The following is a 13,913-nucleotide window of genomic DNA, read 5'->3' as shown; positions in this document are numbered from 1 at the left end:
GAGGCAGCTTGTCACCAACTGGCAGACAAAAGCATCAAGACAAGTTTGAAGCAGTGGTCCCAGGAAAAGCAGAAAACATTTTTCTTGCTTTTTTTGAATAAGGGGCTTGAATTTTTATATTGCACTAGATCTGGCAAAATGTGTCTGATCTTACAAATATGATCTCATCTAACTATTTCACAATTAAAGTTGTTAAGGTTAAGTAATTTGCCTAAGTATAAACAACTGATCACTATCAGGACAAAAGTGGGAGCTTATCCATGTATAGTTAGTTTCTGCCTGAGGTGACAGGTCCCGAGAACGAGGTGCTGCAGATGAAAAGAAAAATAAGAAAGCCAAAGTTATAGGATCAGGGGGCTGCAGCATCTAGGACAGAAGCCTAAATTACAATCTTCTTTAGCCTTTTCCTGGGATACAAACAAAAGCAGCAACAGGGGGAATGGCAGGAATTATTAGCAGGATTCGCGAGGACAATATAGCTTAATTATCACAGGAATGAGACTTCGACTTAATTAGCCATCATGTTATCATTCCTTCCGGCATATCTCAGCAAAGCATCTAGTGTTGTCCTGCGGCTTTCCACAGGGACACAGGTCCTGCTATCATTTCCTTTACACTAATGCTTTTGCTAGACTTCCTCCAGAATCAATCATATGGCTTAGTCAGTTTCAAAGTTCCAAATAGGTAATACACTGAAAGGTAAGCCATAGAATGTCCTTCTCCACAGGAGCTCAGGTTTTATAAGTGTCAATGATCTTTCCCTTTACCTCATCTGCCAGAAAAATACATATGAGAACACTTCAGAATAATGAAATTTAATTAAAATTCTTTAAACTAATTTTTAATCTGTATTCAAAAGACCCAAATATGATTCTTGTAACTTGTATTCCTCAAGTAGATTCAAGTAGGCTGCTCCTATTTATACTGTTATGTAGTTTTGTTGTTAATAAAGACAATATTTCACTTGAGATTTTCTAGACCATGTCATAGAGTCAGTCACCTGTAAAATAATCTGAATTACCCAACTGCACCTTTAGTGTGCTCAGCACATCTGTGTTGCTTCTGCCTGTGTTCCAGGTCCAGCGTCCGGAGCTGGTTTGCTCCTTGCGGGAGTAAGGCTGAGCCAGCTTCCTTCTTGCCCCACATAAGAAGTAAATTTCAAATTGTGTTCATTCCAATAAATCAGTCTCTGAATTCAAGGTAGAGATAAATACACTCTTTGTAGGTTTTTAGAGGCCTATGAAAATCACAATCATCTTGATCTTAAGAAGGCTTGAATTGTAAAAACTTTTAGAGGAAATTTTGTGTTTTACTTAGAAAATTTGGTTAATATTTTTCTTAAAAGTAACTGTTTTTTTTCTGTTGGGTGATTTAGAAATGAAGAAGTTCATTCTGGCTCATGGTTCTGGAGGGTGAAAAGCCAGAGAATATGGCCCCAGACATTGTTCCGCTTCTGGTCAGGCCCCTGTGCTGCTTCGACTCCTGGCAGACCAGTTGGGTGCAGTGGTAAGCACCTGTAATCCCAGAACTTGGGGAGGCAGAGGCAGGAGGATTGCAAGTTAGGGCCCAGCTTGGAGAATTTAATGATTTAGTGAGATTCTGTCTCAAAATAAAAAATAAAAAGGGCTGGGGATACAGCTCAGCATGAAAACCCTGGTTTCAATACCCAGTACTAAAAGCAACAAATCATGGTAGAAAGCAAAGGGGCAAGCAGTTGTGTGCAAAACAGATGAAAGATCAGGAGCAACCTCAGTTTATAAGAGCACACTCCTGAGATAACTAAATCGGTCCCATGAAAAGACATTAATCCCTTTGTGAGGGCAAATCCCTCATGGCCAAACACCTCCTAAAGTTCCCACCAACTTTTCACACTGTCACACCAGAGATCAAGCCTCAGGGGGAGTTTTGGTGGGGGATAAGCCATATCTAACCATAGCAGGACATTCAAAACAGTTTACAATTACCTATATAATATATCAAAGATTACAAAGGAATTTGAAAGCAACCTTGTGAGACTAGTGCTATGATTTTTATCTTACTGATGTGTCTACCTGCTGGCTCAATTGCCATCACAGAAAACTACAGGCCCTGATGTACCCAGTTCATTGTTTTCTATGACCTCTTATTTCATTTAGGTCAAATAGTTGACCTAAAAGTTTGACCTCTGTCTGCCTTTGAGAGAGGTAAGGAGACTTAAGGGTGTTTAGCTGGTATCATTGAAGAGATAATCAAATACACAGTTCTCCCATAGAGATAGGTCTTTGGGCAGGTCACGTACAAAGTGTCACATAGTTCTGGTTCTCTTCTTTTTTTTTTGCTTTGGTTTTGAGCATTACAGGAAGGATGGCCAGTAGTTTTAGGGTGGGGTGGGGTGGGAAGTGCGGGTTTACTATTCCCGTATAATCTGCCACCTGCAGGCCCTGGGTTACCACTTAATCTGTGGTGTGAAAATTAACCTGCTCAAAATGTACCAGCTCCCCACAAGGAGTGTAAATATTGTGTACTACAGACATGTATTAATAAAAAAATGATCTGAAAAAACCAACCAAACAAAAATCAGTCAGTCAATCAACCTTACTGAGATACACTCCCCAACTCACACAACATTTAAAATGCTTCTTCCAAAGCATTAAACTTGAACATATGCTTTGAAAAAAATGAACACTGCTAAAATGCTATTGTGGGTTTCTGTACTAAGTCAGGTCATATTGCACAGGCACAAATTGTGTTGTCATGAGAAAGGCCAGGAATATTTCAGACGTTTGCTGGCACCTCAGTCACCTGACTGCTCTCTGGGACAAGGCTCCAGATAAACAGCAAACAGGGCCACTGGGAAAAAGGCCTTTAGGAGCACAGATTTCTATGCTGAAACCTGTGACAGTGTCCAGAGCTACAACACAAAAGACCTGGGGCCATGTAGAGTCCTGTGTTACCCTCATGTGAGACAAAATCCCTGATTGAGAGTGATTTGCCTGAGTGGGAGAACACACAGTCCTTGTTTCACAGTATACAGCTCCATCATTTGCCTGAGTCTGGAAGAAAGCCCAGAGAATCTTATCGTTTTTGTCCAATGTCTTGCTGATCCCTGAAAAGTATGATTTAAAACATCTAGGGAAATAATGTTTTTAACAAACACACCAAAACTTACCTGTCCATGTGATAGCTGTCCTTCACAGAAGTGGGGTGAGGTGGGGTGTAGGGTGAAAATGCAGCTGTCTCTCAAAATGTAATTGTACCTACAACAGTCAGTGTTTATGAGAGAATGAGATTTAATGTACGCTATACAAATACATAAGGATTTACAAGACTGGCTTAAATGGCCACCCACAGAGTCAAGTGTGGAAGAGTGGAGAGGGTCTATCGGTGAACTGGAGATCAAAGGATCCAGATGAAGGCCCCGAGCTCACAGTAGTGTCCCATGTGAGTCTGCTTCAAGAGACTGAAGAGCGTCTGATGGAAGCCTGAAGAGTCTGTGCTGGAAGTCAGAAGACAATGCCTAAGGTAAAGGTGAAGACCAAGCTGCACCAAAGGCACAGAAGTGAGCCTTCCTTCTTTGTTTCCCTTTCATCCCATTCAGGTGGCAAGCATGTTGGTTGGTGCCATTTACACCCAGGATAGGTCTTCTGTCTTCAGAAATCCCTTCAGCCACACACAGAACTATGACGATCCCATTTATTTGGGCATTTTTACTCAAGTTGACACAATCAGTTAACTATCTCAGGATGTAAGTTGGAAAGTCTAGTATTTAATCACCAGACAGACAAGAAAGTCAATCTGATTTGGGCTTTTTTGTTTGATTGCCCTCCATGTTTGCTTGTATTTAACTAAAAGTTGATCTGCATATCAATGCAGGGAGAGCCCTAGTTCCCAGCATGTACCAGTAATCCACTAAGTATTTACTGAATGCCCAGTGATCCATCCACCTCACTTACCATATTTTCCAAAAATCAGATTCACCTTTAAAGGCAAAGACTTGCCTTTGAGGCAAGGATATTCAATCAATAATTCAGTCACTGATAATACACGTGGTGTCACAAAGTTCCTTTTGTTTGTTCTTGTAACATGCTAGGCAAGTGCTCTACCACTGAGCTACATCCCCAGTCTTCTTTTATTTTAATTTGAGACAAAGTCTTGCTAAATTGCCCAGGGTGGCTTCAAACTTGAAATCCTCCTACCTCAGCCTCCCCTGGTTCCTTTAATTTATTATGTGTAACTTGTAGCAGTATATCATTACCAGTAAGGCTTTAGACATCTACATGTGTTCTTTTTATGGCTAAAAATTTGAAAATTAAAACATTAACTCAAGGAGAAGCATCCAAACCTTTTTGCTTGTATATACTTCAAGACATTGTATTGCACATGACAAGTACATGCAACTTTATATATTAATTAATAAATAGTACATTGAAAGCAAAACAAATAAACTGCATAATCAGTAGCATTACCTGCTTTAGGACCTGGTTTTTCCTTGCAAAGTTGCAGAAAGAATGCGAATGTGATCAAAGTTCCTTAGAGACAAGGAGTGCCTCTGCCCAGCTCATGCTTGTTCCCCTGGGGTGAGGGTCTCCAATCTTGAGGAATAAATGCATCACCCCAGAATTCAGGGAAGATTCCCATTGCTGAGTCCCACTCCCTAGATCTGCTGGTTCAGCTGCTCTGAGGGTGAGGCCAAGGAATTGGAAACACCCAAGGACTGATGCTGCTATTCAGTGTTTCCACTCCAGGGAACTGCACAGGCCAGTGTCAGAATTCAGGATGCTAAGATCACACACATTTGCTGAATGGGTACAGAACATTCTTCACAATTGTGAAACCATGTTTATGGAATCTCCCTAAAATGTTGAGGGAGTATGGTATTAAAGGAGTCTATTTATAAGGGTTTTCTTTTCCTAAAATATCATGAAGACTAAACAAGATAGGGGAAATTTTTACTTCTCAAATGCTGTTGATGGCCTGTGACTGTCCTAACTTCTTTGATTATTTGTGTGGGTGGAGAAGGGAGGCCAAAGGTACTGCCAAAGTGGCTTTCAGTGTGGTGGACTCAGGGTGCTGAGGCTTGTTTATATAAGATTGAGTGTGAGCAGAAAATTGCTCAAGCGGGAAGGACAGGCAGAACACCGCACCAGGCCTTCTCCCAGTCCCTGCCCCAGGCAGTGTCCACTGTCACTGGCAGTGTAGAGAAGGAACATCATTAGTCTGCCTCCAGCTCTCACATATCTTGGTTTAGCTCTGCCTGACGGTTGGTACCATCAGGTGCCTGGTGGTTGGCACCAAGGCAAACAACAAGCAAACAGACTGCTTCGAACATCAGAGCTGGAATGGCTCTTAGAGTTTAATTAAATTAGTTTATGCCATTGTCCATTATTGGGAGAGCCAGGCCTGAGCTAGGGTTGCCGAATTCCTATCCCAGCCCTTAAATGATGATAACATGCTGTGGTGAGGTGACCTAGGGCAGGTCACTTTGTTTCGGTATGGTTCAGATGCTGATTTTGTAAAATGGGTATGATCATCCGTCGTGTAGTGCCATCATGAAGGATAAAAATTGGGTTGTACATAGAACACATAAAGAATAGAAGTACAATGGCAGAATAATGCTATGATCAGAATGTCTGTTTCCCACTCGCCCTTCTACCACAGGAGGAACAGCTAGAAGTCACATTTAGCAGTGAGCAGATCAGCAGCATTAAGCATTAAGGTGTTGTGCAACCATCACCTCTATCCATTTCCAGAACTTTTTCATCATCTCAAACAGAAACTTTAGACTTTACTTTACTATTTTGCTGACCTCATATTTACCCTGTTAGTGAGGGAGGGATTCCTGCCCTATGGTTTGGTGGATGGCTGAACAAATGAACCTCTGTCAGTCACATATACCCACATCCTGGGAGAGAAGCACACCACACGCCACTCCAGGCTGCGCTCAAGAAGAAAGTGAAGAACTGGGCAGTGGGAGGCAGGCTTTGTAGCATCTTGAGGATGAAAGCACTCACAAAGAATGGTGTGACTGGCTTGTTTCATAATTCCAAGGGCTGGCAGGGAGCTAAAGCCCAGGGATCGGTAGGAATGGCACCTGTTTCTGTGGATAGGGAGGCTACCTCATCCACTGGAGCAGGGTGGGGAGGCCACTAGGAAGTTAGATCAGTCGCATCTTTATTTCACCTGATGTCAAGGCATGACATGGCGCCGGACCTTAAGTTTAGGGCTTTCATGTTTCCTTTCCATGTTTCCTTTCTCTTTCTGGCATTTATCATATTTTCTACTTATCTAGTCCCACTAAAAGGCCACCAGGGAAAGTATTTTTGCCTGTTTGTCTGCTACTCTATCTTCAGTGTCCAGGAAAAATCCCCAAATCTTGACACAACCTAATGTTTTCACTCCCCTTTCTCCTAATTAAAGTGTAAAGGAAGATAATGAAAAGAATTAAAATTGTTGAAAATAGGTAAGCCTCAAGTTCAGATAGAAGTTAATGATAGCATTTAATAGCTTTTCAAAGATTTTTTTTTTTAAAGGATCTCCCAGGAGACAGATGAGATGTGCTGTTTGAAGTTTATCAATAGAAAAATAGAATTATCAAGGTCACAGGGTGAGTTACACAAGAATACAATCATATGTTCCCTGTCCCTGAGTATCACATAGTTAGCCAACAGACCACAGCCTCTCAAATCATCAGAATCCACAATATTTACTCCAAAAGGAAGTCATATTTCAATATTTAAAAATAAACGTTAACAAAAGTAGTGATCAAATGCAGGAGAAATTATCATCTCCCTAAAGGCCAGTGATTTTTTTTTTCAATTCCCCAATTTTTCAGCCCACACACATGCCTGCAAGGAGCTGGGCATGACTGAGCATTGAGTCTGGGTTATAGATCCTAATTAACCACAAACAAATTTTATGACTTATGGCCAGGAAGTTAGCATTTCACTATTTCAATTGCCTAATCTGTAAAATGGGGTAATAACATTTACCCTGTCCATATTTTACATGCTATTAAATGTCATTAAATAGAAGATGTAAAGGTGCCCTGGACATCAAAGCAGCATTAATGCTGCCAGAGTATTACAGGACATGAAACCATTTGCTCTTCCACAACCCCAGAGGCTTATTTCACAACTTCCTGTTTTTTCTCAAGCCCCCAGTACCGCCTCTCTTACTTCAGGTTCAACTGCTGACTGTTCACGCTGTGGCCCTGAGGACTCTGAGGCCTTCAGAGAAGAACTTCCACAGATTCACACACTACCATCACCCATCTCTAATATCTGGATTCACATACTCTGCTGTGGGGCATGCTCTTCTCTAGAAACAATTTCTGGTTTCATTGATGTTTAAATTTTTTTCACCTTTCACTTTTTATTTGTGCATCTGTCTATAATTTGGGTTTATTTGCTCTTCTTTATGTAGCTTCTTATGGTGAAAGTTTAAATAATTTTACCTTTTTTGTTCTCTATTATAAGCATTAAAGCTATAAATTTTCCTTCTGTATACTACTTTAGCTGTGTCTCACAAATTTTAATATATAATGATTTTATTATATACTAATTATATAAAAACTTTGTCATTTAAAGTATTTTTAAAATCTCCTTGTGATTTCTTCTTTGGCTATTGTGTTATTTAGGAATAAATTGTTTGATCTCCAAGTATCTAGGGACTTCCACTGTCTTTTAATTACTAATTTTAATCTAAAGCTAGACATCTGGTCAGAGAATATCTTCTGTATAATTTCAATCTTTTGCAATTTACTGAGTCTTGTTTTATGGCTAAATATGTGGTCTGCTTCACAAACATTTAATGTACATTACAAAAGAATATATTTTCTGCTGTTGTTAAGTAATGTATTCTACAACTGCCAATCAAAACAAGCTAATTTATAGTAGAGTTCATGTCTCCTATGTACTTATTGACTTTCTATCTACTCATTCTAAGGTTACCAAGAGCAGTGTCAAAGTTCCTAGCTACAACTGAGAATTTCTTTGTACTTCCAGTTCCATCAATTTTTGCTTCATATATTTTGGAACTGCTTTTAGATACATACACATTTATGATTATTTATTGTGATTTTGACTAATTAGATTATTTATCACTATGAGAGAGTCCTTTTTAGCTTGTAGTTCACTTTCTATAACATTAACATAGCCATGTACAGCTTTTGATGAATAGCATTGTCTCAGTATGGTTTTTTTCATCCCTTTACTTTTCATCTGTATATTTATATTTAAAATGCAGTTTTTACAGACAGCATATCTTGTCTTTCAGCCTCTGTCATTTTATTGGAGCGCTAAGGCCATTTACATTTGATGTCATTATCAATATGTACAATTTTAGGTCTACCACCCTAATATTTGTTTCTATTTGTTTCATCTGTTCTTTGATTTTTCCTTCTTCAGGATTAAGTTAATGATTTTTAAGTCTTATGTCTTCTATTGAGTAGTACTTAAATTCCTTTGGGGCTTTAAAAAATTTCCTATGGTCTATAATAATATATAATTTCATATATATGTAAGGAATTTATAATAATGTACTTGAAACTTCCCCTTCTGTCCTTTGGATTATTTTCTCATACATTTTATTTCTATATGTTATAACCCTAACAACACATTTTTATAATTTTTTAAGCAATTGTTCTGATAAAAAATTAAAAACTAAAGTCTTTTATTATCTTTTTCTATTTTTGATATTCTATTTTAATTTTATAAATCTGTCTCTAATTCTAATAATTTTCCTTCAGCCTAAGCACTGTTTAATATTTATTATAGTAAAAATCCCTGTCAACAAAATTTTTTAGCTTTTGCCCATCTGTGTTTGAAATGTTTGTTTTATGTTTAAATGACATTTTCTCAGAATATATAATTTAAGGTAATGGGTTTTTTCCCCAGCATTCTAAAGATGTCACCACAACTAATTTATATTTTTTTATGAAAAAATCTGCTTGAGTTCTTGTGTCTGTGCCTCTGTATGCAATGTCTTTTCTCTAGCTATTTTGTATCTTTCTCTGTATCAGTATATTTTCAGCCTTTGACTATGATGTGCCTTACCCTGGTTTTCTCGCATTTGTCCTGCTTATGGTTAGTTGAACTCCTTGGATCTGTGGTTCATCCTTTGTGTTAAATTTGGGAACAATTTCAGTCACTATTTCTTCAAATATTTTTCATTTTTCCTCCTATCTAGAACTTTAATTGACATACAACAGACTATTTAATATTGCCACACAGGTCACTGAAGCTTTGTTAGGGTGGGGGTTTTCCTCCCATCCTTTTATCTTCTGTCTTTGTTCCTGTTTAGTTTCTATTGATATGTTTTCATGTTAACTGATATTTTAGGGATAAAGTCTAATCACCTGTTAAATTTACCTAGTGAATTTTTCATTGCAAATATTGTAACTATTCATATTTTTCATTAATCCTTGAGCTGTCATAAGAATTATTTTAATGTGTTTATCCACTAACACCATCATTTCTATCATTTTGGGGTATAATTATATTGACTAGTTTTTCTCCTAGTGTTGGTCACATTTCCTTGCTTTTTTTGCATGTCTAAAGATGTTTTATTGGACGTTGTGTTTATAGAAAGGCTAGATTTTGTTCTCTTCCTTTAAAGAGGGTTGAAGTTTACCTTGTCAGGCAGCAAAGTCGCCTTCTTGATCTCTTTGCATCAAGTGTTTAAGATCCGCTGGGACCACCTTTATGACCTACTAAGGTGTGAACTTTCTCATTCTACGTTGAATGTCCTGAGAACTCATATTTCTCCCAGCCTGGTGTGAGCTCTGAGAACTTTTCAGTTCCTAGCTTCTTCATATTACTCATTTTGCAGTGTTAAGGAGATTGGTAGTTTAGTATTCAGCCAAAAATTCTAGGGTTCTCCCATGCAAATTTATGACACTCTTTATCTTCATGGTATCCTCCTCTTTGGTAATCCATCCTATGAAATCCAGATAATTTGGCTTCTTCAGACTCTAATCTCCATCTCAACTCAAGAAGATTTCTTTGTTCTACCTGATTTCTCCTTGTTTCTTGCACCTGAAGGGAGCTCTGTACAGAAACCTGAATAATTGTAGGGTTCATTGAGTTATTTCTCTTCACTTAGACATTAAATTATTTCATTTTTCTAGTTGTTTATGGTCAAGTCCAGCACCAATTACTCCTGCATGAGCAGAGAGGATTCTTTTTCAGGGAACTACCTGATGCTGTCTAAAATTAAAATTTCTCCAAATATATAAGACAAATTTTAACAGACATGAAAAATCAAATGATCAGTAACACAATCATAACAAGGGAATTTAACACACACTGTCAAAAAGAGATAGATCACCTAGACAAAAAATCAGAAAAGAAATAACAGAACTAAACAGACTTGTGAACAAATGGACTTAGTAGAACTTTACAGAGTGTTCCACCCAACAACATCAGAATACATATTCTTCTCAGCTACACATAGGACATTCTATTCTCGTAGAGCATGTACTAGCCCATAGAGCATGCTTAAGTTAAGGTAAAGAATTGAAACTATCCCATGCATACTATCACACCATAGTACAATTAAATTGGAAATTAATGACAAAAGAAATCACAAAAACTCCATAGACACATGGAAATTAAATAACACCTTCCTGAACAACCAATGGGTCACACATGAAATTAAGGAAAAAATTAAATATTTACAATCAAACAAAAATGCACATACGACATACCAGAACCTGTGGGATGTATTGAAAGCGGTCCTCAGAGGGAAATTTATAGCAGTGAATTTCCACATCAGGAAAACAGAATGAGCACAAATAGACAATCTTATGCTGCACTTCAAGCTTCTACAAAAAGAAGAGCAAGTCAAGCCCAAAATCCAAAGAAGGCAGGAAACTGTAAAGATCAGAGCAGAAAGTAATTAACTGGAGACTAAGAAAACAATACAAAGAATTAATGAATTGAACTGATGGTTCTTTGAAAAAATAAATAAAATTGATAAATCACTAGCCAACCTTATCAAAAGAAGATAAGAAAAAACTCAAATTTGTGCAATAAGGAATGAAAAGGGTGAAATCACCACAGATCCTGTAGAATATCAGAATATCATCAATACGTACTTCAAAATTCTTTACTCTCATAGGATGGAAAACAAAGAGGAAATGGACAGATTCCTAGATAGAGATGAATTACCAAAGCTGAATCAAGAAGATATAAAAATCTTTGCTGGAGATACAGCTCAGTGGCACAAAAGCCTGCCTGGCAAGCATAAGGTCTTGAGTTTCATTCCCAGTACCAAAAGAAAACCCCAAACAACAACAACAAAAAAAAACCTGAATAACCCAATATCAGTCAACGAAATTGAAAATTAATAAAAAATTTACCAACAAAGAAAAGACAAGGTCCAGATGGGTACACAGATGAATTCTACATAAAATTTAGAGAAGATTTAATGCCAATTCATCTCAAACTCTTTAATGAAATTGAAAGGGAAGCAATTCTCCCTAACTCATCCCTGGGGGCAAGTATTATCCTGATACCAAAACCAGAGAAACACCCAAACAAAAATGAGAACTACAGGCCAATCTCCCTCTTGAACATAGATGCAAAAATTCTGAACAAAATACTAGCAAATAGAATGCAACAATGCATCAAGAAGATTATACATCATTACCAAGTGGGATTCATCCCAGGAATGGAGGGATGGTTCAATATATGCAAAACAATAAGTGTAATACACCATATCTATAGAGCCAAAGACAAAAATCACATTATCATCTCAATAGAAGTAGAAAAAACTTTTGGTAAAGTCCAATACTCATTCATGATTTAAAAAAAAAAAACTACATAAAGTCAGAATACATGGTCTTTACCTCAATCTGATAAAAGCTATCTATGACAAACCAACAGCCAACATCATACTAGAAGGAAAAAAACTGAAAGCTTTCACTTTAAAATCAGGAACAAGACAACGATCACCACTCCTATTCAATAAGCTTCTGGAAACATTAGCCAGAGCAATTAGAAAAGAGAGAGAAACAAAAGGAATAAGGACTAGAAAGGAAGAAGTTAAATTATCATTATTCACAGATGACATGATACTCTACATAAAAGACCCCAAAAACTTCACCAAAAGACTTGTAGATTAAGGGGCTGGGGATTTAGCTCAGCGGCAAAGCGCCTGCCTGGCAAGTGCAAGGTCATGAGTTCGGTTCCCGGTACCGGAGGAAAAAAAAAAAAAGACTTGTAGATTTAATAACCAAATTCAGTAGCATAGCTGGATACAAAGTCAACACTCAACAATCAATAGCATTCCTGTACACAAACAACAAACACAATAAAAAATTGGGGAAACCACACCTTTCACAATAGCATTCCAAAAAATGAAATACTTAGGAATCAGTCTAATGAAGGAAGTGAAAGATCTATAAAGTGAAAATTACAGTACTCTGAAAAAGAGATCGAAGAGAATTTCAGAACATGGAAAGATATTCCTTGCTCGTGGACAGGAAGAACTAACATTGTGAAAATAACCATACTCCTGAAACTGTTATACAGATTCAATGCAGTCCCCATTAAAATACCATTAGTATACCTCATAGATCTAGAGAAAACATTCTAAAATTCATCTAGAACCAGAAGAGACCTAAAATAACAAAAGCAATCCTGGGCAACAAAGGTAAGGTAGGAGGCATCATAATCCCTGACTTGAAATTGTACTACAAAGCTAGTGTGATAAAAATCAGCATGGTACTGGTGAAAAAACAGACCTGAGGATCAGTGGAACAGATTAAAAGATGCAGACACAACCACAAACATACTCAGCCACCTTATCTTTGACAAAGGAGCCAAACATTTTCACTGGAAGAAAGATAGCCTCTTTAATAAATGGGGCTGGACATGATGAGGAGGAGGCCAAGGAGAGAAAACAAAGAGACTGAGAAAAAGCAGCTGCTTTTGCTGCACCACTAAGAGAAACAGATCCCAGATCTGATTCCCGAGGCTCCAAGAAGAACTCGACAACTGCATTCATCTGCTACCACTGTTAAAAGCCAGGCCACCTCAAGAGGAACTGCCCTAAGAGGCCCCATGGGCCATGCCCTGGATGCAAAGGAGACCACTGGAGATCGGTCTGCCCTCTGAGGTGGAGGCCCCAGAGCTCAGACCCATGCTACCAGTTAGTCCAACAGGAATGAGAGGGCTTGGGGCATGGTCTGCCTTCTCCCTCTGGCCAGACCGTCATCTCCATCGAGGAGCCCTGGGTAATCATGACTATGGAGGAACAAGAAAACAGCCTGTTGCTAGACACAGGTGCAAGTCTCTCGGTCCTTCTTTTCAATCCTGGCCTTCCTTCCAGCCATCATACCTCAGTGAAAGGAGTCACTGGTGAGGAGGTAATATGCTATTTTTGACAACCCTTAGGCTGTAACTCCTTAATAGGTCCCTCTTGCTTATCTCTGTCTTCCTGAGAAACCACTCTGAAGATACCACCACGTATTACAGCAGCCATTGATATTTTCCTACTAATCTATCCATAACTGTGTAAAGTTTGTAATGTTCCTATCCTATTTCATAAATGGATGTATGTTTATTATTATGTTTCCTACAACAACCATTGAGAATAGTTAAGGATTTTTCAATAGGTCACTCATGTATAGCTCTATTTATTTTCTTTAGAAGCCACTTTGAAGATACCAAAGTATAGTACAACAACTCTTGATAATCTCCTACCTCTTTTGTCTGTAACTCACTATTATTTGTCTATTTGTTTTCCTGAGAAACTATTTTGTAGACAATAATATGTAAAATGATAACCATTGATAATTTCCTACCATTTTGTCTGTAATTTGCTAAGTCCCCCCTATTATTATGTTATCCTTCTTTTATTCTTTAAAATTAAAAAAAATTTTAAAAAAAATAAATAAATGGGGCTGGAAAAACTGGCTGTCCACATTCCGA

Source organism: Chinchilla lanigera, unplaced genomic scaffold (assembly GCF_000276665.1).
Source record: "Chinchilla lanigera isolate Chin_1 unplaced genomic scaffold, ChiLan1.0 scaffold00002, whole genome shotgun sequence".
Taxonomy (NCBI): Eukaryota; Metazoa; Chordata; class Mammalia; order Rodentia; family Chinchillidae; genus Chinchilla; species Chinchilla lanigera.
This window is presented reverse-complemented; position numbering follows the sequence as displayed.